The 21860-nt window shown below is 38.7% G+C and overlaps 1 protein-coding gene across 1 annotated transcript in view; it reads left to right on the forward strand.

Moving 5' to 3' along the window:
* Window positions 1-21860, forward strand: part of SUPT3H (SPT3 homolog, SAGA and STAGA complex component) — a 254476-nt gene that overhangs the window by 206118 nt on the left and 26498 nt on the right. The window lies entirely within an intron of this gene.

The raw sequence follows: 21860 nt of genomic DNA on the forward strand, positions 1-21860 counted from the left end.
GTGAAAGTAGTCCATCTCCAATGTCATAAATTGGGGTCATTCTCTTCTCATCTACTGTTCTGTGTGGCATTTATCCTGCTTATCTCAGAGTATCAGCATTTAGAAAATAATAAATGTCAAAGAAATCATTATAGGAAAAAACAAACAAAATCCACCAATCAGGATCTCAGCTCCTAAAAATCAGGAAGAGATTGTCCAGTTTCTGAGAGATTTTAGGAAAGGAAATTTATTCTGAATTTGGATGAATTCATTTACATGGAAGTGATACAGAAATATATGGAGGCCATAAATATAAAGGAAGTAGTGGGACTTCAGAAGCAAGGAACAAGAGAAAATAAGAGAAAATGAGAAGGTGAAGTTTAAATTTTCCTAGTGCCAAAACTAATCATTGCTTTTATAGATGGCAGTGAAAATTTGATTTATTAATGACAGTCAATGCACAATTGCAATGAATTGTCTTTATGTAACTTCACCTTTCTCTTTTGCCACTCAAAAGTGCTAGATTAATATCATGTAAAGTGTTGGATAGAATTTCCAGTCCGAAACAGAAAAATGTCTTAAACAGAAGTTTGCTAAGAGATGTAGTTAAGAATATGCCAATAGCTTCTGGAAGCAAAGAATGTATTTAAATTTATTTTTAAAAGTAGAGAGCTCACTAAACAGCTGCAGAAAGGTGCATCTTCCCTCCCTGACCCTCACTAAAAGTGGTTTGGTCAATTATTAACCAAAGTTCAAATTTTTTCTTCAACCACAAGGTATAATAAAATACCCTGGTTTGGGTTGGGGGTTTTTTATGTCCTCCACTCTTGTGAACTTCCCAAACAGTGCAACTGAACAATTTAATTTGTGAACATTACCTACAGTCAACGTGGTTGATGAGAGGAGCAGATCTTGTTCCCTCTGTGCAAGCCAAGAATAAGAGGGAATCTTGGGTCAGCTTCTGGATGCCTACAGATGCTGTAGAGCTGTAACACGATTCTGCTTTTAATGAGAAGGCTCAGGAAAAGTATTTTGAGAGGTATTGCAGAGTCTGCATTTAGGTCCTTTCCCCTCTGAGTGCCCTTACTGGAGTTTTGGAGAGGGACCTGACTGTGACAATTTTTGTCCATGCACAAACAGAAACACTGGGTCTTAATTTGGCACAAATGTGAATGAAGCACTGAGTACCCTCTGCAATCTGCATTAATACAGATTTCCACAACAAATACAATTTAATGATGGCCAGCTCTGGTGGTGTGTGTGTAACCAAACCTGAGGAAATGAATCAACAGAACTGATGCAGATTTTTATATAATCAGGCATGGCCATTTCCTCAGGTCTCAGCAGCAGGACCTGTGTGACAGAGCCCATGTAGGCAGTGCAAAACCTTGGCAAAATATTAGAAGTCTGAGCTGCTCTCTGCTGAGAGTGTCTGAGGGGAAAATTGTATCAGAAGGATTTAAACCCTGCCCTGAACTCTTTGAAGCAGCTAGAAGGGATGTTTTTACGGATCAGTATAATAACCAACAGACTGGCAGTTGTCAAGGGGCTGCTGCATTCAGAAAGTTCATATCTGAACCCAAAACACCAGGAGATGAGTTTTCTAACAAGAAAAATGGAATTTTGTTGTTGTGTTGTCTATACAATGATGGATGATGTGGAAAGAGAGCTACCAATTGCATCCCAGCAGTTCTTATGGAAAGCTACTTTTTTAAAAAGACAGAGTTGAGGTGTGAAAAAGCTTCATGCCTTTTCAAGCTACTGAATAGCTCAGTCCCATACATAGATTTTAGATTTAATTTCTTTAAAAAGAAAATATAGGATAATATTTTGGTTTTTAAAACGTACATATACTTTTGTTTTCTTAAGATAGTAAATATGTATTTTTAAAGTATGAACAGTGATTTTTTTCCCATCTTTCCCTTTTTTGCTGTTTCATCATGATTGTCACTCTCTTCCATCTGATTTGGTGATAAGTGTTCCTAAGGGGTTGGATTTGGAAGAAGAGTTAAGCTATACAATTTATTCATTAGCAGCAATTGATGAATGTTGGTTTGGATGGAAACAACACTTTGAAAGTTTTATAATCATATGGTAAATGAGAACTAACATTAAACCAGTGAAAATGATCCGTTTGCATTTATTTTGACCTTAATAGCTATGTCAGAATGACTAACATAATTAGAGCATTTAGGTTTAGTCTCAAAGTGCAAGCCACAATGGAAAGCAGCAAGTGTACTCTGGATTCTTCTGCATTGTATAATGTTTAAGGTAGTTTAGACATGTGTTTTATCCAAATATTTTCTATTAACAGTGTTGTGTGGTGCTCAGTGTTTCCTACTTTAAAGTATGGCCTAAACTTTTGAAAATCAGAGAAATATTAAGCAATAGCACTATGTAATTTTGTAAGACAGGAATGGGAAGTATGGAACTCTCCATCATGTGGGATAATGCAATTCCATATGCTGCACCTGTGTCTATTTCTATGTGCATTTAAGTTAAGGAAGTGCATAATGAAATTATGTTCAGGCTTGACTGGGCCTGTAGGAATAATCCTAGCATGCTTCCAAGTGATAGTCTAAATAATAGTATTTATTATGCCAAGGTGTTCACAAAAATGTTAGGTGGATATTTCTTCCCATGAACACAAGTATAATGTCTCTAGAGAAATTATTTTAAGTTACTTGAATTGATTGTTTTTCAGACAGTTGGAGTAGCAAAAAAAAGAATTCTTTAAAGAGCATTTATTCTGTGAACAATATACAGTGCTTACCTGGAATCTTGATAGGAGCAGCTGTAAGTGGTGCATGAACAGTCTGTAAGTGGTACTTGTGACCATGAGAGCAGCTCTAGCAAAAAGGACAGCTGAGATCCTTTGCCCTGAAATGAAAAGCAAAGTAGTCAACTACAATAGTGGAAGACCACAGGCAAAAAGAAGAAGAAAATGTTTCCAAAGCAGATTCTTTGTCTTTAGTTTATGCCAGCTCTGAAATGAAGTGCTTCAGATGTTTAGTTAAGAGAAACTGAGTTCACAAATGTAAATTGTAATCCTGCAGAGGCTTATGGCAGACTGTGGTCATTGTTCAGCAGCTTGTACATGTGTAAATGGAGTGTATTGAATGAACAGAGGATATAACCAAAATTTCCTTGGGTATTGATGTTTTGGGGAAAATGTTCCTTCAGCCTCCCAGACACTCCAGTATGAAAAGGCTTGCTAGTCTACACCTTCTCTTGTTGAGTATTTCAGTCTCATAAAATTGCCTATGCAGCATACAACAATGAATATTTACAAACCTGTGTTTATAATATTGCTTGTGACATTCCCTGCACGAAGAACATGTAACACCAGAGAATGTGATTTGGCAGAGACTTGAATTATTGGGACCTTACAACTCCCTGCTTCTACTCTTAGAGGTTCTTAAATAATAAATGAGAGTATCCCTTGTGGACTGCAGTAGTTTACATGTATATGGTAATTATAGTTTCACAATCAAATTATACACTTAGTCAAGGTCTTTTACTTCTGATGCTTTTTATTGATCCTGATTGAGCTCAGCTTTTATGCAAATGTTTTAATCAATTTCTGAGGTGAAAAACACTGGGGTTCATCACAGATCTTTAATAATTTCAATATAATAAAGATGGTTTTGACTCTATTAATTTCCCCTAAAAAAAAAAATCTGTGGAATAGTAGCAGATGACCTGGCAAAGCTGTACTTAAGAGAGACTAAACCAGCAGATTCAGGGGGTAGAAAGAAGAGAAACTTTTGAAATATGAAGGATAATTTGACAGTATGATGTTTGTGGAAGAGGACATTTTGGAAAGCAAGTTTGGTTTAGGTGCCTTAAACTTCAAGAAAAATTCAGCTTCTCATTCACCAAGTCCCAGAATGGGTCAGTTGGAAGGGACCATTGGAGGTCTTTTGGTCCAAGCTCCCTGCCCAAGCAGGGTCCCCCAGAGCACAGGGTCATGTTCACGAGGCTTTTGAGTATCTCCAGAGAAGGAGGCTCCACAGCCTGGAATTGTTGCCCAGAGTATTTGGTCGATTACTTAGTCCTCTTAACTGAAAAAAATTTCTTTCTGCATGTTTCAGATCAGAGTAGTAGTGAGAAGAAGTTCTGGAATATAATCTTCAATAATTGCTTCAATAGACACAATGTGAATAAAGTACAGCTGAATTTTTCTAAGGCACTTGAATCATAAAAAGTTTTGAATGCTGTTTCCGAAAGAAATTAGTTACATGGAAACCAAATAAAAAATCTCTGATACTTAGGGTCCTGTAAAGTATAGACTGCCCATATTGATATTCAGAATCAATTGATACTGATTTTGAAGAAGTCAGGATTTCATTCTTAATCACTCCTCAAAAATGAAATGTATGTATTTATGTCAAAAGGCATTTGAAAACTTTCCCTTCTGTTGCACATTCAGTTTCTGATCTAGAAAAAGTCAAATTGACATTTTCATGCTTTCTTCTCATTTTGAAAGCAAAAAAAGGCATTTTATTTGAATAAATAGTTACATATTTATGATGTCTTTGTCTATACTTCAAGCTGTTGTCTGCAGTTATTTGTAATTCTACAGTGTTAACACTTTGTGTTTGAAAAAGATGAGTTATTATTCTATAAAACCAGTAGGAAGTCAAATCTCAGTTTGGAAGTCTTGTTCCCTTCTCTCCCAACCCCCATCCCAAGGTTCCTCCTTTCAGATTTATGAAAGAAAACATTTCTTTCTGTAAAAGGTTTTTGTATGCCAGCATCTGGAAGTGTTTATTTCAGTGGCGTGTAATCTATCTGTGGATTTAGTTAGCACCAGACCCCCTTTTGTGTACTCCTGACTTAAAATTTTTATAAATGATCTTGTTGAATTTGTGCCAGTGTGCACATGGTTTGGCTGATTGCTGCATATATCCTTTACCTGCCAGTCACCTTTGATTTATATTCCTTCCCTTCTGCTCTTGCCTCCAAAAATGGTGCCACTGAACTGTCCTCTAAATCATCTTATTGGATAAATTGCTCCAAGATGAGATGGCACAGTTTTGGCCAACTCCTCAACAGAAGGCATTCCTATAATCCATGCTCACTGCTCTCTGTAGGGCCATTCAGAAAGGAGAAGGAACAAGGGAAATGGGGCTCCCTCTTCGATCCCAGCACTATTTCTTCAGAAATGTAAAATGGGACATTTGATTTATATGGCTCTTAATAGCATCTGAAGACCGATAAACTGATTGAGAATCTTTCATATCTCCTCTCCTGAACTTCTTCATTAGATAAATTTAATCCTGATAACATGGTTAATAATGTTTTATCCCAGAAAGATTAAAATGTTAAAGAATAGCATATTCAAGTATATATTAAAGCATTTCATTTGGAATAGATTATATAATATATATGACAGTTCTTTCCATTATAGAAATCCCTGTTGGTTTCCTTAAGCTAAACAGCTAATACTCCTTCAGAATAACAACAGGTCTGTAAGCTTTAACTAATGGCTCTACTAATTTGGAGAGCTTTATGAAGTTTCTTCGAGAAAAGCAGGTGGCTTGGCAATAATTTAAAAGGTTCCCAATTTGTGGTAGCAGTTTCAGGGGGTTTCATGTTTCTAAAGAGGGAGACCAAGCTGCATAATGCTTAAGAGTGTCTGACACAATGATGTATCATTTTGGAGTAAGTTTCCAGAAGTTCATTGGTCATTAAATGTGCTGCTTGACTTTATATTGCAGTTTCCCAGCTGTCCCTACTGGGGGTAGTTTTAATGCTCCAACAGAATTTATTAATGGGGGCACAAGCTCACAGTACTGATGAAACAGTAAGTTGACCAGATGATTTTATTGAGCAGGAACATAGATTTTTAGATAAGACAAAAATGTCATTGAAGTAGATTGGAAGAGAACTGTCTCCCTTTCTGCAGAGCAGTAGGAAAGTATTTACAAACGGTCTGGATAGTATTTGATATCCTGTGGGGATATTTAAAATTCTTGGATTCTTGGATCAGTGTCCTGCTACACAACACATGAATTGTTGCAAGCAGCACCTGAGGCTTTCAGGATGCATAGATGTGGAGACACTGGCATGGAGTGCCTCTGCTAATGCAGTTTGTGCAGTCACACAAGGGGTTGTGCTCCATTGTGTCACTGCCTGTTCAAACCTGTTAGGCTGGGAGTGCTGAACAAAACCTGTGTCTTGCTCAATACAGGAGCTCACACTGCAAAATTTTATCATTTTTCATATCTAATGGTTGAAAAAAAATCTGATTTGTCAAATAAATTTGTTAGCTGTGAGAAGATAAGTGTACTATAAGGTTTGCAATCAGCTGAATCTCTCATATAAACCAAAGGAACTCCTAGTCTCATAAACCTTATATAATTTTTTTTTTCTGGCTGTATGACCAGTCTCAAATACGTACTAGAGGCATTTCAAGCACTGTTGTACTGATGTAAGAGTATCCAAGAGTAGGAATATGTTACTTTCTAAAAGTGTATGTTCCTAAGTGCCTCCTGAGAGGTTTAAAAAAACCTCAGTATGGATGAGAATCTGACTTCTGGTACTTTGCTCAAGGCAATCTAACATGTAATACATAAATATGTATTTCAAGGGTAAGGTGAGAACTATAATTCTAGAGTAGATACTGGGAGAGAAAGGTAACTTAATTAAGTATTCTGAGATATTTCACAAAAATAAGTATGTCCTTCTTCCATAATTTGCATGAATTTTTGTAAAGACAGTGGCATTGCATCCATGCAGCAGGTACATTCTGCTACCAGAGTTAATAAATAGAAACTTGGTTGTGTAAGAATCCTGAGAACAAAATGAAACAATCTTAAAAGGAAAGTGTAGGTTTTTTACTTGTCTTTGCACTGCTCCCTGCAGGATTCATGTCTTTTGTTTTTGTTAGATCATGGACAATACCATGTACTTACACCATTATATAAAGCAAGATCAGTTGCAGTTGTATTTTATACTGTTCTTTCAGATTTCCCTTAAACATGAGCATTCATTCATATTTTTCTCCTTGAAAGTGCTTTATGAACTGGAGCTGCTGGTAGTTGTCAGTTCACTCTCAGTGCTCTGAGCCAGCTCAGACTGAGATGCAGCAGCTGTGATCTTGCAGCAGAGCTGCCCAGCTCTGTAGCACAGGATGTGAGCTGTCTGGCTGTAACATTATGAGAACTTTAGGATCCTTTAATAATGCTGTTTGACTTGGAATTAACCTACAGTTGAAGGAAAAATTGCATTAACTGTAATTTCTTGTGAGCAGGATCTTCAGTTTAGGTGCTGCTCATACAAGTGACAGGCTGGATGGGGCTTGGAGCAGGCTGGTCTAGTGGCTGGTGACCCTGCCTGTGGAGATGGAGCTAGATGGTCTCAAAGGTCCCTTCTAACCCAAACCATTCTGGATTCTGGGATTCCATGATAGAAGCTCTTACCCATGGACATCTCTGGCACACCTGACTTGTCACTTTGCATATAAAGAATGTAAAACCTCTGGAATAGCAGAGTAAATCTGGAAAGGGGCAGGTAATAATATGAGAACACCAAAACCAAGTGGAGATATTTTTTTATAACTCTTATTGTCTATTATTTTCCATTTTAGTTGCCTACTGTTGTTCCTTAACTCCTATAATAATACTCAGTTTTGAGTGCTTGCTCGGCTTGGCACAGGAAAAGGCAAAAGATGCCTGAATAAAAGCTGGGATTTTGTACTTCATTTCACTCCATTTATCATGTCCCACTCAGTGAGGTGTCACTTCTCATTTAAATCTTTTATACCACTAACAACAAAAAAAAGTTATTGAATGTGCAGCAGTACAAATGATGTTTGATTGCCTCACATTTGTGTCCCCTGTCCTGTTCATGCCCTGAGGCAAAGATGTTCATTCTCCCCTCATCCCTCTGATACACCTCCAGGCATCAGAAGGCAACATTGATTTGGCTGCTAGAAAATCTCTTTAACGTTAAAGTTTTAGTTTTCTCCAAACCAGACCCATTTCAGGCTGCACACTTGGTGCTGCTTGGAAATATTTCTCCAGCAAAATCAGGCTTGAGGCAACCGAACACATTTTGTGAATTTTATTTTGGGGTTTTTGTGTTCCTTCCCTGAGGTTTTGTATTATTCCAGCTTTCTGACTTTAGCTTCAAGGTTGTGTAAACCTCAATTCAGCAAAGCAGTCATCTGCTTAATTTTTAAACTATACCTTCAGTCTGACAAAAGCATGGACTAAATTGAGGATTCTACTATTATTAATAATATAAGTTTTGATTCATCTGTTATTTCAGGGTTGTGGGTTTTTTGGTTTTTTTTCTAATTTATTGCACATAGGAGAAAAGGAGAGAAGCATACTTGTAGGACATAAAAATGGGATGAAATTAAGATCAGATTCTTTTTCTCACCTTTGCTTACTGGAAAGTTTTGGAAGATACTTAAAGACCTTAAACTTAAATAGGATACAGCACTCGTCAATATTTTGGAGTTAGTAGAGCTCAGAAAAAAACAAGTCACAAAGTGAAGGAAAATTCTAGAAAGAGATATCCTACTTCAGAAAATGAAAACAGTTAAACAAGTGCCAGTCATTTTTCTCATGCTGTGTGCTGCTGTACTTATATTTGTGACTGTGGTTTCCAGTTTAGGATGGAGCTTCAGCCAGGGCTTTCTGGTACATCCCTTGTATGTGCTGTTCTACAGTGACAAAATTTCCCAATTGAGATGGTTTTCTTGCTTTTAAACCAAGCCTCTTCCACCCAGTTAAACCCCCCTGGTTTAATTCAGTTCCCTTCACAGCAATTAAATTCTTTAGCTGCTTATTTGTAGAATAATAGTTACACCCTTTCCTCCATGACAGTCTCAGGAGAGGGGATATGAGAAGGGAGTTTCCCTTGATAAGACACTTTTCTGTTTCTGGGGGTATTTGTGTTGCTTAATATGCACATGGATGAAAATATAAGATATTGGGCTTTCATAAAGACCCTGAGCTTTTCTGCAGAGCCCTGAGAATGTGCATGAAACAAATGGTTTCCTTCAGGCTTCAATTGCAGAATCACCATGGAACCTGGAGTACACCTGAGTGATTAAAAGACTCCAGTTCTGTTTTAGCAATTTTGAATTAATTCCACAGCCAGGAGCTCTGCCTAAGAATTACATACCTCTAATTTCACATAATTTAAATTCCAATAATGCTAGGAGAAAAATAAGAACAAGTAATAACAAGTAATAATAAGAAATAATAAGGGGAGAAAACCAATAAAAATAAGAAAAATCACACAATAAATATTTGCATAGGGTTGCTAACACTGGCTGGTGGGGAAGAGGTTTCTATCCAGCTTGGAGGAATTGTACTAATGCAATATTCCAGGCTGTGTACTGGCACAGGTCAGTCTTAAAAAGTGTTGATGTGCTGACAGGATTGTCATTTTTGATGGCAAAGAACTGGGACAGCAGGAAAAAAATAAGGCTCTCCAGAGATCCACATGTGTTAGTTTTACTGCAGAAGGTGCTAAAACTGCTGGAAGCAAGCAGAATTATTGCAATGCAAACGGCCTGGAAGTGAGAAACAGTAATTTCATGAGGTAATTTTGTCAGTGGTGAAGGGTTTGGGTATTATTTTCCCCGCAAGAAGGACAGGTTATTAATATTTGCCATCAAGAAAACTCTAGTTCTAATTGGTGTTTAGATATGATGCTTAAATTACCCTCAGAAGATATAGTGGAGGTTTGGAGTGTGGATTAAGTGCTTCTGAGAAAAAGCATTCAGCTGTTTCTGCATCTGTTAACAAGAAAGTTAAAACAATCTTACCATTGTGCATAGAGGTGTTTGTTTTTTTTTTTTGAAGAGCAGATGGTACAGAAGGAAGGTATATGCTGTTGCCACGTTAGGAAGCTTGGGATTTAATATCCCACAGGGTAGATGAAGCCCATCTTTGTCCATAATTTAGTACAGTCATATTTAGGTGATAAAAATAGTTAACTAGGCACAAAAGAGAGATATTAAATAGAGCAACAAATAGATAAAAACCTACTAATTACAGCTCTTTACAACATGCTGAAAGCCATTCATGTGATCAAGAAAGACTAAGTTTGAGACATAATTTTATAGCCAGTGCAAAATCCTCAGAAGTAATGAGACATTTTGAATGCTTAACCTGAAATACATAGAACAATATTGGGTTTTATTGTAGTTTTTTGAAGGTGCATGATGCCATTTCTTTAAAGTGACTTTTTTTTTCTTTTAGTCTTACCTTCCATAACAGAAGTAAACTGTCATTTAACTTTAAAAAGGAGGGGAAACAATCTCATTAGTAATGCTTTCCAGTGTAAGAACATGAGTCAAGATCCAGGATTCCTCTGTATTTCTGTATTATTTATCTTACACAAGTGCAGAACAGAAGTTGATGGTGCCTCAATAGATTTTGCAATAGAGAGACATGACAAATGATAAGATTTGATAAGATAAACAAAAGAGTGAAAGGAGATAGTGTTGTTTAGCTGGTGAGGAAGTGATCTCAGTATATAAATTATCCAGTCAGTAAGAGATTTTTTCCTGTACGAGTCACAGCACAGAAGAGTTTTAAGAATGAAGGGACAGTGGGTGTTGTTGTTCATCTGCTGTTTGGTTTTTCCTACTGAAAAGATGCTGCAGGATATGGTGCTGGCTTGAATGTTTGGTGTGTGCACAGCAGAGTGGCAAGTGAGGTGATCCAGGTTGGAATCTGACATTTGATGGGAGATGTGCTGCTGCACAGGAGGAGGATGTGACATGAGGGGAAAAGGAAAGCAGCATCTAACACATGTGGCTGAGAGGAAAATCAAAGTGATAGGTGTGGGAGAAATGAGCTTGGCAGGATTCTTATGACTTGGTACAAACAAGAAAATGTTGTTTTTCAAAGCTAGATTCCTCAGTGATTCTGTGGCTTCCACAGATTGGAATGTGGATGAAGGGTAAGGAAGGCTGTTATGTGCCACTAGGATGGTAATGAGGAAACAAAAATATAGAATGGAGCTGCAGTCCTGGAGTGAACAGAGTATCCAGTCTCAGAGATAAAACCCATGTTACATACTTTGATGATGATGGGGGACACAGAGTTATTGATGAACAGAAATAGAGGTTTGGGAGTAGGAGAGAGATGAGGAATTCCAGTTTATCCACATTCAGCCTGAGTTGGCAGCTTGACATGAGAGGTCTCAGAGGGACATAAAAATCTAACCAGACCTGGGTTATTCAGCCTGGAACCTCTATTGGTTGTACTTTAGGGTAAGGAACACTTACAACCATGTCTGTGAGCAAAGGTTACAATGCAGAGTATTATTTGTTTCCCCTAATTTATTACATACTTCCCAATTAATCAAAGCACAATTTCCTTTTAGGTTGCTGAAGCAAACCCTTCTATTTATTATTTTTTCATGGAAAGAATTGATTCCCAGCTTCATAAAGTTTATTTTCAAGAAATTGTGGGTTAAAAATTTCTAATAATGTCTTTTTCCAAAAAAAGTAATATTTCACATTGAAGTGATGTGGCACTATTCAGCTGCCTGAAGTCAGCAGGAACTGTTTGGCTTTAGCACTTACTGACATAAATCCCAAGAACAGCCCTAGATAGTGGGAAGTTCTGCCTGTCACCATTATAACTGAGGCTGACTTTGTAACACCAGTGCAAAGGCAACAAATGGGGACTTTATCCCTCTGTAAAACTCCCTGAAAGGAGGTTGTGGCCAGGTGGGGGTCTGCCTCTTCTCCCAGGTAACAAGTCACAGGACAAAAGGAAATGGCCTCAAAGTGCACCAGGGGAGATTGAAAATTGGAAAAATTCCTTTGCTGAAGGTGTGGTCAGGCATTGGAAAGGACTGCCCAGGGCAGTGGTGGAATCACCATCCCTGGAAGTGTTGAATAAATGTGTGGATGTGGCACTTGGGGACGCGGTTCAGTGCTGGGTTAATGATTGGACACAATGATCTCAGGGGTCTTTTCCAGCATAAATAATTCCTAGATTGTATGAATGAGGCTTTGGTGGTTGCTCTGGGAAGTCCCCTATGCTGGTGTATTTTATGATATAGGCAGAGTGGCTGGAGCTCTGCATTCACAGTGAGTGTTGCAGGTTTGGAAAATTTACATTGCAAACTCTTCAACTTTCCATTTCTCCAAAAGTAGTTTACTCAGGGTCTAGTTTCCTTGTCAAATGTTTTTGGAGTGAACTTAATTGAGGATTGTAAAATAATGAAGAGGACAAGGTAGTGACAAAGAGTTACTGAGTTACTGTGTGATAAATGAAGTGTAAGCAAGTTATTTTCATTCCAGAGGAGCCAGATGTTAAGTATTTCATCTGCAAATTAAGCAAATGGGCAACGTTTACAGTCTCTGGGGCTGTATCTTGCAGAGTAGGGATTTTGAAAGTGTCCTGAGTCTTGAGGAATCACTTGAATGCAGTGGGGCCAATCCAGTGCTGCATCTGAAGGGACTGAGGCAGCCCTTGGGCAGTCCTTGGGCAGGTAGGAAGGGGAGTAGGAAATAGAAGAGTTTTCTGCTGTACTGGGACAGGCACAGCTAAAATGTGTGCTTGTGTTTAATGAGAATCTCAACAATTGGGTGAAACACTAGAAAATGCCAACACAGAAACAAGAGTGCATCAAACTAAAGAATGTGTTGTGTAGTCAGTCATTAAGGACCCATAAAAAATCTCATGTCTTAGGATTTTTCAGTCCTTGCATGCAAACCTGTCTGGATATTGGGGGTGGGATTCCTCTGGATAGACACAAATTTTTGTATCTCTGCCCAGTCACAAACACCTGTGAGCACAACTAGACAGGTTGCCCAGAAAAGCTGTGGCTGTCCCATCCCTGGAAGGATTCAAAGCCAGGTTGGATGGGGCTTGGAGCAGCCTGGGGTAGCGGAAGGTGTCTCTGCCAGTGGCAGAGGTTGGAATGAGATGGTTTTTAAGGTCCCTTCCAATGCAAACCACTCCATGATCCTATGATTTCCTTTATAGTCAATTGAGAGGAACAAGCATTTCTGAGCTGTAATTTATCTCTTCCTAAGGTAGCTGTTTAAGAGGGGTCAAATGGACCATGCTGTGGAAGTGCCTTTTTCTCTGCCTTGACAGGATGATGTGTGTGAGGAGTCCTTCTAGTGCAGCTTGACATTTAAGCAAGACAAATTCAAACTAGAAATAAGGCATATATATTTATAACAACATAACTAAGTGCTGAAATAACTTAGCCAATGATTGTGACAGATTATCCATGACTGGAAAATTTAAAATCAAGAGGAGATGTTTCTGTAAAAGCCATGCTTAAGTTCAACCACAGCTATTGGTTCTGGAGAGCCAATTCAAGAAAATTGTGTGGGCTGTGTTATGAGCACAGTGAGGTTAGATGGTCATTTCCATCCCCAAGAGCTATGAATCATCGTTTGCTGGTGCTTTGGTAAACTGTAAATGTGAAAATCCACTTTGAATGCAGGTCAGCAGCTTGTTCGGTTTGAATTCCTGATGTTCACATTAGTAGTTTCAAAGGAAATAGTTCAAAATTTGCCTTCTTAAATAGATCAGTTTCACTTCAGATTACAATTTTTGATACCTTTTCATTAGTTTTGTATTACACAACATAGCCTGATCTTTTTTCTAAAAAGAAAAATAAACATCACAACAATGTAACATAAGGTTTTGGAAAGTAGATATTGATTTTGTAATTTTTGTCATTTGTTTTTAGAAATAAAGTTTCGATAATTATTTGTTAAAACAGGTAGATTTGAGAGAAAAAAATCATGATTGCTTTTAAAAGTCAATGGAATAACCCTTTTTTAGAGCCTCTAAAAGTTTGGGTCATTATTTCTGTATGTGGTATCTCTATACATTCTTATAAATATTCATATTACTCCTGCATTATGAATAAAATGGGCTAAATACACCACCTTAATTAGAGTAGTGGAAATAACAAGTTATTTCCATTCTTTGAATGTCTTTGGCAAATTTCCATTGTGTCAACATGATTAAGATATATTAATATTAATCTGGTAAGTACTGTAACTTTACATAGTGGAAAAATAAAATAAAATGGACCATGAGAACATTTTCAATATCAGTTTCAATTTTAATACTTTATATTCTTGTGAAAAGTTATAAAAATGTGTTATTAGTTTATTACCCCATTAAGAAAACAATGCAGCAACAGATGCTTGTTACCCCAATTTTCTCAGTCTGTTTATGGGGATGTTTTATCAAAATGGGTCTTTTAAAAGTTATAAAGATGTAATACTCTCCTAAATTAGGTCATAAATGCCTAATGTGGAAAACTAATACATTTTATTATTTTTCAAGTATGGGTTTATGTATATTAAAATATGCAGCTGTTAGGAAGTCTGGAGTGTGTATAACAGAAACATATTGAATTACAAGATGTTAGTGTCTCTCTGAGTATGTACATTCTTTATGTACATACCCACACGAGTTGTTGGCACATGGAAGAGACTACATTAACATTTTGGCTCAGTATTACTTTCTAGTATAAGTTATTATTTTATGAATAGATGTAAATTATGAATATACTGAGCACATACATGCATTTTTACTCTGTGTTTGCCCAAATCCTGACAGCAGCCACACACACAAACTGAGGAGGTGGATCTAAGGTGCAGGTATGAACAACACTCAGTTCCAACATCAGCAGTCATGTGCTGTGTTTCTGCACAAATGGTAGGAATTTCTGTACAAGGAGCAGTAACAAGATAATGTCTTAGTTTAAACCTCATTTTGTCTTCATGCTAATCATGCTAGAATGGATTTTTAGTAGCAGAGGAGGAGGAGGAGGAATTAAAGCACCTGCTTTTTGAGGTGGCATAGTGCATGGCTGCTTCAGGAAATCACAAAATCCCAGAATGGTTCAGGTTGGAGGAGCCACAGTAGATCATCTAATCCCACCTCCCCGATAAAGCAGAATTACCCAGAGCACATGACATGGGATTGTGTCCAGACACTTCTGGAATATCCCAGTGAGGAGACTCCAGACCCTCTCTGGTCTCTGTTCAGTGCTGGGTCACTGCCCAGTACAGAAGTTCTGCCTCCTGTGCAGGTGGAACTTGCTGGGATCAGTCCCTGCCCGTTCCTCTGGTGCCATTGCTGGGCCCTGGAGCAGAGCCTGGGCCCTGCTCTGCCCCTCCCTGCACACAGGGACACTCAGGGATGAGGTTCCCTCTCAGGATCTCCTCTCCAGGCTGAACAGCCCCAGCCCCCTCAGCCTTTCCTGGGCAGGGAGATGCTCCAGTCCCTTCATCATCTTTGTCACCAGCACTGGACACACTCCAGGAGCTCCATGGCTCTCTTGTCCTGAGGAGCCCAGAACTGGTATAACCAAAAGGATTTTTCCAACCTAAATGATTCTGTGATTTGCAAAATTTCCCATAATTTGAGGTGGATGACCAGTCGTCAAAGATGTTACCAAACCTCAGACTCCACGCCTCCATTGATGGCAGCCTTTAATGGTCACAAAAATGTGCATGAAGTGTAGACCAAATGTGTGACAATGATGGGAGTGAATTAATAGAGGCCTGTTTCACACACACACATATCCCTCCCCAAATAATTTATCTATATGGGATGTATGGTATTATTTTGGTATAGAAGGAAGACACGATTGCATAGGGGTTTTTATGTTTTATTCTAATTATTGTGGCACTGTTTGACCATTTGTTTGAGTGGACACATCGCTCAGCAGCCTGCTCAGGTGGGATTAGACAATCTCTAGATGGGCCTTCCAGCCCCAGTGAGTCTGAGATTCACAGTGCTGTTGGGTGCCTATTTTAGGATTGTATAAGTTCAGGTTTTCGTCTTCTCACCATTCCCTGGATTCAAGACCTGTATTCCAAAGGCTTTATAGATGTACCCATTATAGTCCAAATTTTGCTGTAGCATATTTGTCTCCCTTCTAACCATGTTAGGAGTTGCACATGGAGCTTGCATGCCATGTAGTTTTAATTAACCTAATTGGTCCCAGGAGCTGTGCTGCCAGCCACCAAAGTGTTGATAGGACTTCTCCGGAAGCTCAGCCAGTCTGTCATCATCTGCTCTCAAAACGTACTAAAGATGATCCTCCTCCCCTTCCAGAACTGTAGGTTTTTATGAAGCCTGAAATTTGAATCAATGTGCAAAAGGCAGAATTTGCTGTCATATTCTGCTTTTCAAATTACTGGGGTGTCCTGGATGTCATCCATGTTTATGAAGTAGCTTCTGTAGAGGCAGCACAAAATTTCAGTTATTTCAATCCCAGGGATCCATGGGCAGTGAGGAGTTTAGTTGGCCCTTCTGCAGGAGTTTGTGCTTCAGAAAAGGCCAGTCAGAAAGTAACCTTTACAAAACTAAAAGCTGGAGACGTGTTTTTCTGAGAGACTGTCATAGGGAAACAAACCTTTACAAAACTAAAAGCTAGAGATGTGTTTTTCTGAGAGGCTTTCATAGGAAAACAAACCTTTACAAAACTAAAAGCTAGAGATGTGTTTTTCTGAGAGGGTTTCATGTGAGGTTTTTCCCTGGTGGTGAGATATGTCTGTTTTTGCCCTAAAACCCGATAACGTATCTTATGGACTGCGCCTTGTTGAGGCGCTTTCTTAATTTAGCACCGACTCAAATGTTCATAACAAAGTAGAGCAAGCCCTGGTAAACAGTTATTTTATGGCTTCAAGGTTATTTTTTGAGATACTATTTCCGGGATTAAATATTTCAGGACCAATTTGGTTATCTGCTTGTCTCTTCTTTCTAAATTAAACTGAAAGGCTTTAACACTTAGTTGTGCACTTTTGTGGGCAGAGTGTTCATTAATAAAATAAATCTTGTGTGTCTACCCTTCCCAGAAAAGTGGATTTTTAAAATTTATTAAATTATAATAATGATTCATTACTATTACTATTCCTATTCCTATTCCTATTACTATTAATTACTATTACTATTACTTACTATTACTAATATTATTATTGATTCTATCTGAACATTGTTTTTCTCTGCTGCAAAGCCAGGTTAGTTTTGGCCCTTTATTCTCTACTAATGCCAGTGCTAGGACTGTCAGAGGAGGATGCTGAAAATGGGACTTTAGGGTGTGTTGTTTATCCTGCAAAGGCACAAGACACATCCCCAGGTGGTCCCAACCTGGACCAGGCTGCAGGGCCAGCAGGGACCCAGGTGGCTGTGGTTGTACCAGATGTGTCCTGGTATAGGAGGGCACTGCTGCAGCTCATTTAAGTCTTACATATGTTTGTAAATACGACAATATTTGGGGATGGGTGAGTATTGTGGGATGCACTTGCCGAGGATGCAGTCCAGTGCCTCAGATTGAATATACTGTGGTAGTGGGGTCTAAGCAAGGCACAAGAATGGTTCTCTAAATCCTCATTATAGCCTCAGATTTTATAAATCTAATGATTTTGTCATCCTACATTTGAATGGTGTTTGTTTTTCTGAACTGTTCACTTTCCAGTTTGTAAGGAGTGTAAATTCAGTACAGTTCATACTCTGGGACCTGAATTCCTCCTGTCTGTAAAAATAGATGAGTGCAGATGGGAGGGCTGTTTGTGAAGTCTAAAATTGTGAGTATTGTGATGGTTTGTGTTTGAAGGGACCTTAAATTTCATCTCATCCCAACCCCCTGCCATGGGCAGGGACACCTTCCACTATCCCAGGCTGCTCCAAGCCCCATCCAACCTGGCCCTGGACACTTCCAGGGATCCAGGGGCAGCCACAGCTTCTCTGGGCAGCCTGTGCCAGGGCCTCACCACCCTCACAGGGAAGGATTTTTTATCTAATTCCTAAACTAAACCTGCCCTCTGTCAGTCATTGAAAAAACAGGAACTACAATTCCAGGAGTTCCCATTAGCAATCTGATTTGCTGACAACTGGCTTGATATTTAAAGGAAAACAGTAATAATGTTATCATTTGAGGAAAGTGTTCAGGATTAGCCACTCTTTTTTTCAGCAAGCTCAACTCCTTAGGGCTAACAGGATTCAAATACCATCTATAACCAAATAAATTGTGGAGTTTCATGTGGTTGAAATAAAGAAGTTCAGATTTTCCAGAAAAAGGAGTTTGGATTTGATCTTGCCAAATGCAGGCATGTAGGAGAAGGTGCTTTCAGAGTTACACATCCTTCTAAACAAGATATTTCTCAGCACTGACTGTAAATGGAGGGGAGTGATTTAGCTTAATATGAGAGATGTCTGTGGTCAAAAGAGAAAAAAGTTCATTTATATCAATGCCCATTAAATAAGTGAAAAAGATTTTGAGATGTCTTTGATACAGAAGGTGATGTTAGCACTGTAATGTGTTGGTGATAGGATGGCTAGATACAGTACAAATTTTGGTTTATGAAGCCTAAAGTATTAATAATGCAAGTAATTTTTACATTTAGAATACTAATTTCTCTTTTTTTGTTTCATATCTCAGTGTTTGTAAGTAATTTGAAAAGTGATTTTGGTATCCAATGTGGCTCTGTGTTTTCCTTACCAATTTTATAATCCCATTTTGTTAATTACATGAATATATGTTCTTTCAATTGCAGTTATGGGACCTCTCACTTATAAAAGTAATTAGTAAAAAATACTTTTAGGTGAAAGTTGATTTCTTTTCTGTTGGGCTTTTCCATTTCATGTTACTAGCAACTGTTGAAAGCTCTATGCAGACAGAATATTTGGTTTCTAAGTATTTTTTATGGATTCCTTTTAATTTTTCTTATGTAATGTTATTACATCCAAGGCCTTTAAGCAAGTTATATGTCAAGAATTTAGACAGAATATTAGATAAAAAATAGGTAGAAAAATTAGGTAGTATGCTTTATAGGAATTGGATTCAGTGTTGTGGATTGACAGATATTTACTTGCACAACTACCCAAATATAGCAAAATGTGGTATTTGAAAATCCATGGTACTGTTGGTGATTTCTCTCATGTGTTGTTAAAATCACACCCCAAAGCCCTTAGTTACAACCTGAAGCCTCACTGAGCTGAGCAGAGTGAATGCAACTCTCATCTGAGATGTGTGAAGTGGGTTAAAAGGAGAAATATTTGGTTGGCGCTGCCAAGGACAGTGATGGAGAGGGAGGCTCAGGCAGGAGAGAGGAGCCAGCAGTCTGAAGACAGGTGTAAGCACTATTGGTACTCATGTCACTAGCTAAAGCAAGCACAGATACTACCTAAAAATAGATACATAGAAGAAGACTGAATTACTGTAAAACCAAGGAAAAAAAAATTGAAGAAGCAAGTTTTTAAAATAGAAATCCCAAAGGGATGATGAGAAGGGGATGGTGAGTGGGGGAGAGGAGACAGTCATGGCTGCTAAAGGAGGCTGGGGTTTTAAGGGTACAGAATCATAGAAGAGTTTTGTGTGGGAAGAAACCTTTAAAGGTTATCTAGTCCAAACTTCCTGCAATGAGCAGGGACACCTTCCACAATATCAGGTTACTCTGAGTCCTTTCACACCTGACCCTGGGTGTTTACAGGGATGGATCATCCATCATCCTTCTGGACAACCTGTGGCATTGTTTTATTGCCTTCATTGTGAAAAACTTCTGCCTCATATCTAATCTAAATCAAACCTCTTTTACTTTAAAACAAATAGGTCAGCTTGTTTTGTCCTATCACAGCAGGCTCTCATAAAAAGTTTGTTCCCATATGTAAATGACCATATCCAAAGCAGCTGAATACTGTGAATAAAACTTAATAAATACACAGCCAAACTTTTGGGTTTTATGCACATAATGTAAGTATGACATTGTGTAATAGCTGTAAGACAATCCAGAGCATTTCCAAGAGATTATTGCACATCTCAGGTATTTCAACTCATCCAGCCTTTTGGCTTCATGCCTTAAAATGATACCAGAGATATGTTATAATTGTCCAGAAATGCCTTCCTATTGCAAATTGCAGCTTAAACCAAAATATTCAGTACATTACACATATACTCAAAATAGATGATTTAACCAGGTTATATGATGTGCATGTTTAAAAAGAAAAAAAAAAGAAATCCAAATATGGAGTTCAATATGCTCTTCCACAAGCCAGAGAGAGAATTTGCCTACCCATCCAGAATAGCTTCTAAATGCCCTTGGTAGTTTGCTTCTGTGTTTAGTGATCTTATGGTCATGACCTTTGACTTTCCTGTCTTTTCCCTTCTTTTTGGATTTGATTACTTAGCACAGTGTTGCATCCCAGAAGTGCCTCTTGTGCTCTGAGACACTCAAATATGGGATGTGAATATAGCAGTGGAGTGTAAAGAATGTCTCTCACAGCACTTGAGATTGAACATAGAAAATGGAAGAATAAATAATGCCTAAAAGTCTGCCACCATCACTGTGATTTTTCTCTCAGGAAGAGGTTTTCCTGTAACAGAACTCTGTCTATCTAAGTATGTATGTATTAAACTTTCTCAGTGATAGGATTAAATAAATAATGCAAAGATGCAAGGGGTCTGGAACATCTCTTATGAGGAGAGACTGCAGGAGCTGGGCCTGATTGGTCTGGAGAAGAGAAGACTGGGAGGAATCTCAACAACCTCAAATATCTCCAAGGAGGGTGTTACAGGATGGTGCCAGGCTCTTTTCCATGGTGCTCAGTAACAGGATGAGGAGCAATGGCCATAGAGTGAAACACAAAAAGTTTTACTTCCAACCTGAGGAAGAACTTCTTTCCATTGAGGGTGGCAGAGCCCTGGGACAGCTGCCCAGAGTGGTTGTGGAGTCTCCCTTTGGAAACATTTCAAACACACCTGGATGTGTTCCTGTGTCACCTGCTCCAAGTGACCCTGCCGTGACAGGGGTGTTGGACTGGTTAATCTCCAGAGGTTCCTTCCATCCCTAACAACTCTGTGCTTCTGTGAAATGTCATTATCAATTTTTTTTTTCAATGTCTTCTCTTACATGAGAGATGAAACAGTAGATCCCTATTTACCTTCTCTCTAACTTTTGGTGCTATTCCCTCTGCACTCTGCCATGCTGGGCTCTTCTCTGTCTTGTCCTGATGAACAGCTATCTCAGCCCAATGTTTTTGTTGTTCCTGTCCTTATCAGCCCTGTGATAGTTTGCTCTGAATCAAGCACAGCATTCCTTGCTAAACAGGCCAAAGGAGTAGCCAGCAGCCAGGCACACTGTCTGTTGTTTCTTTTTCCTCAACTGCCTTGTTTTTGTCAGATAAAATTGTAAGCAAAAAGCAAATTACAGTGTTTTCTGATATTAGCTGTAATATTATGTCTTCTGCCTTGTAGGCAGTTTAGCCCAAGCTGGCTGGCTGCCCATCCTGAGGCACAAGGACACTGCTTTCCTGGGAGGCTGTGTCAGATAAAGCCCTTAGCTTTTCTGGAAGTGAAGGCTATTTTTTCCCCATCGTTAGTGAAACAAGACCTTATCAGCATAGAAAACACAGCCTGCATGGCAACACAAAGATACCTGTTTTGCCTCACATTCAGCTCCTGCACCAAAACACATTTCTAGCATGACTATTAAAATAATAGCTTTTAAGGTAGAAAGTCTGCTGGCTGACACTGTGATTATTAGCTGCTCAGGACAATTCTCCAGCTATCTGGGCTGAGGTTTTTCATAAAGCTATGCATAAAGCTGTGTCTGTGCCAGGAGATAAACTGTGTCTGTGCTCTCTGACACTCAGGCTAACAAGCATGGCATGACCCATGCTTATATTATTCCATTTTCTTATTCTTCAATATAGGGTGGCCATCTCCAGACTGCCTTTTGAGAATTGCTTCTGGCCTCCAAATACCTCTGAACTGTGTCCTGGCCTTGGGAAATGGTAGTTGCCCCATGCCAAAAGCATTCCTGGGGCTAGTAAAGTGGTTTAAGTGTGAAGGGGTTTTTTGAAGGTCCAGGAATATTCCTTGAGGTCCAGTCTTAATAAGTTGGCTGCTCTAAA

Source organism: Catharus ustulatus, chromosome 3 (assembly GCF_009819885.2).
Source record: "Catharus ustulatus isolate bCatUst1 chromosome 3, bCatUst1.pri.v2, whole genome shotgun sequence".
Taxonomy (NCBI): Eukaryota; Metazoa; Chordata; class Aves; order Passeriformes; family Turdidae; genus Catharus; species Catharus ustulatus.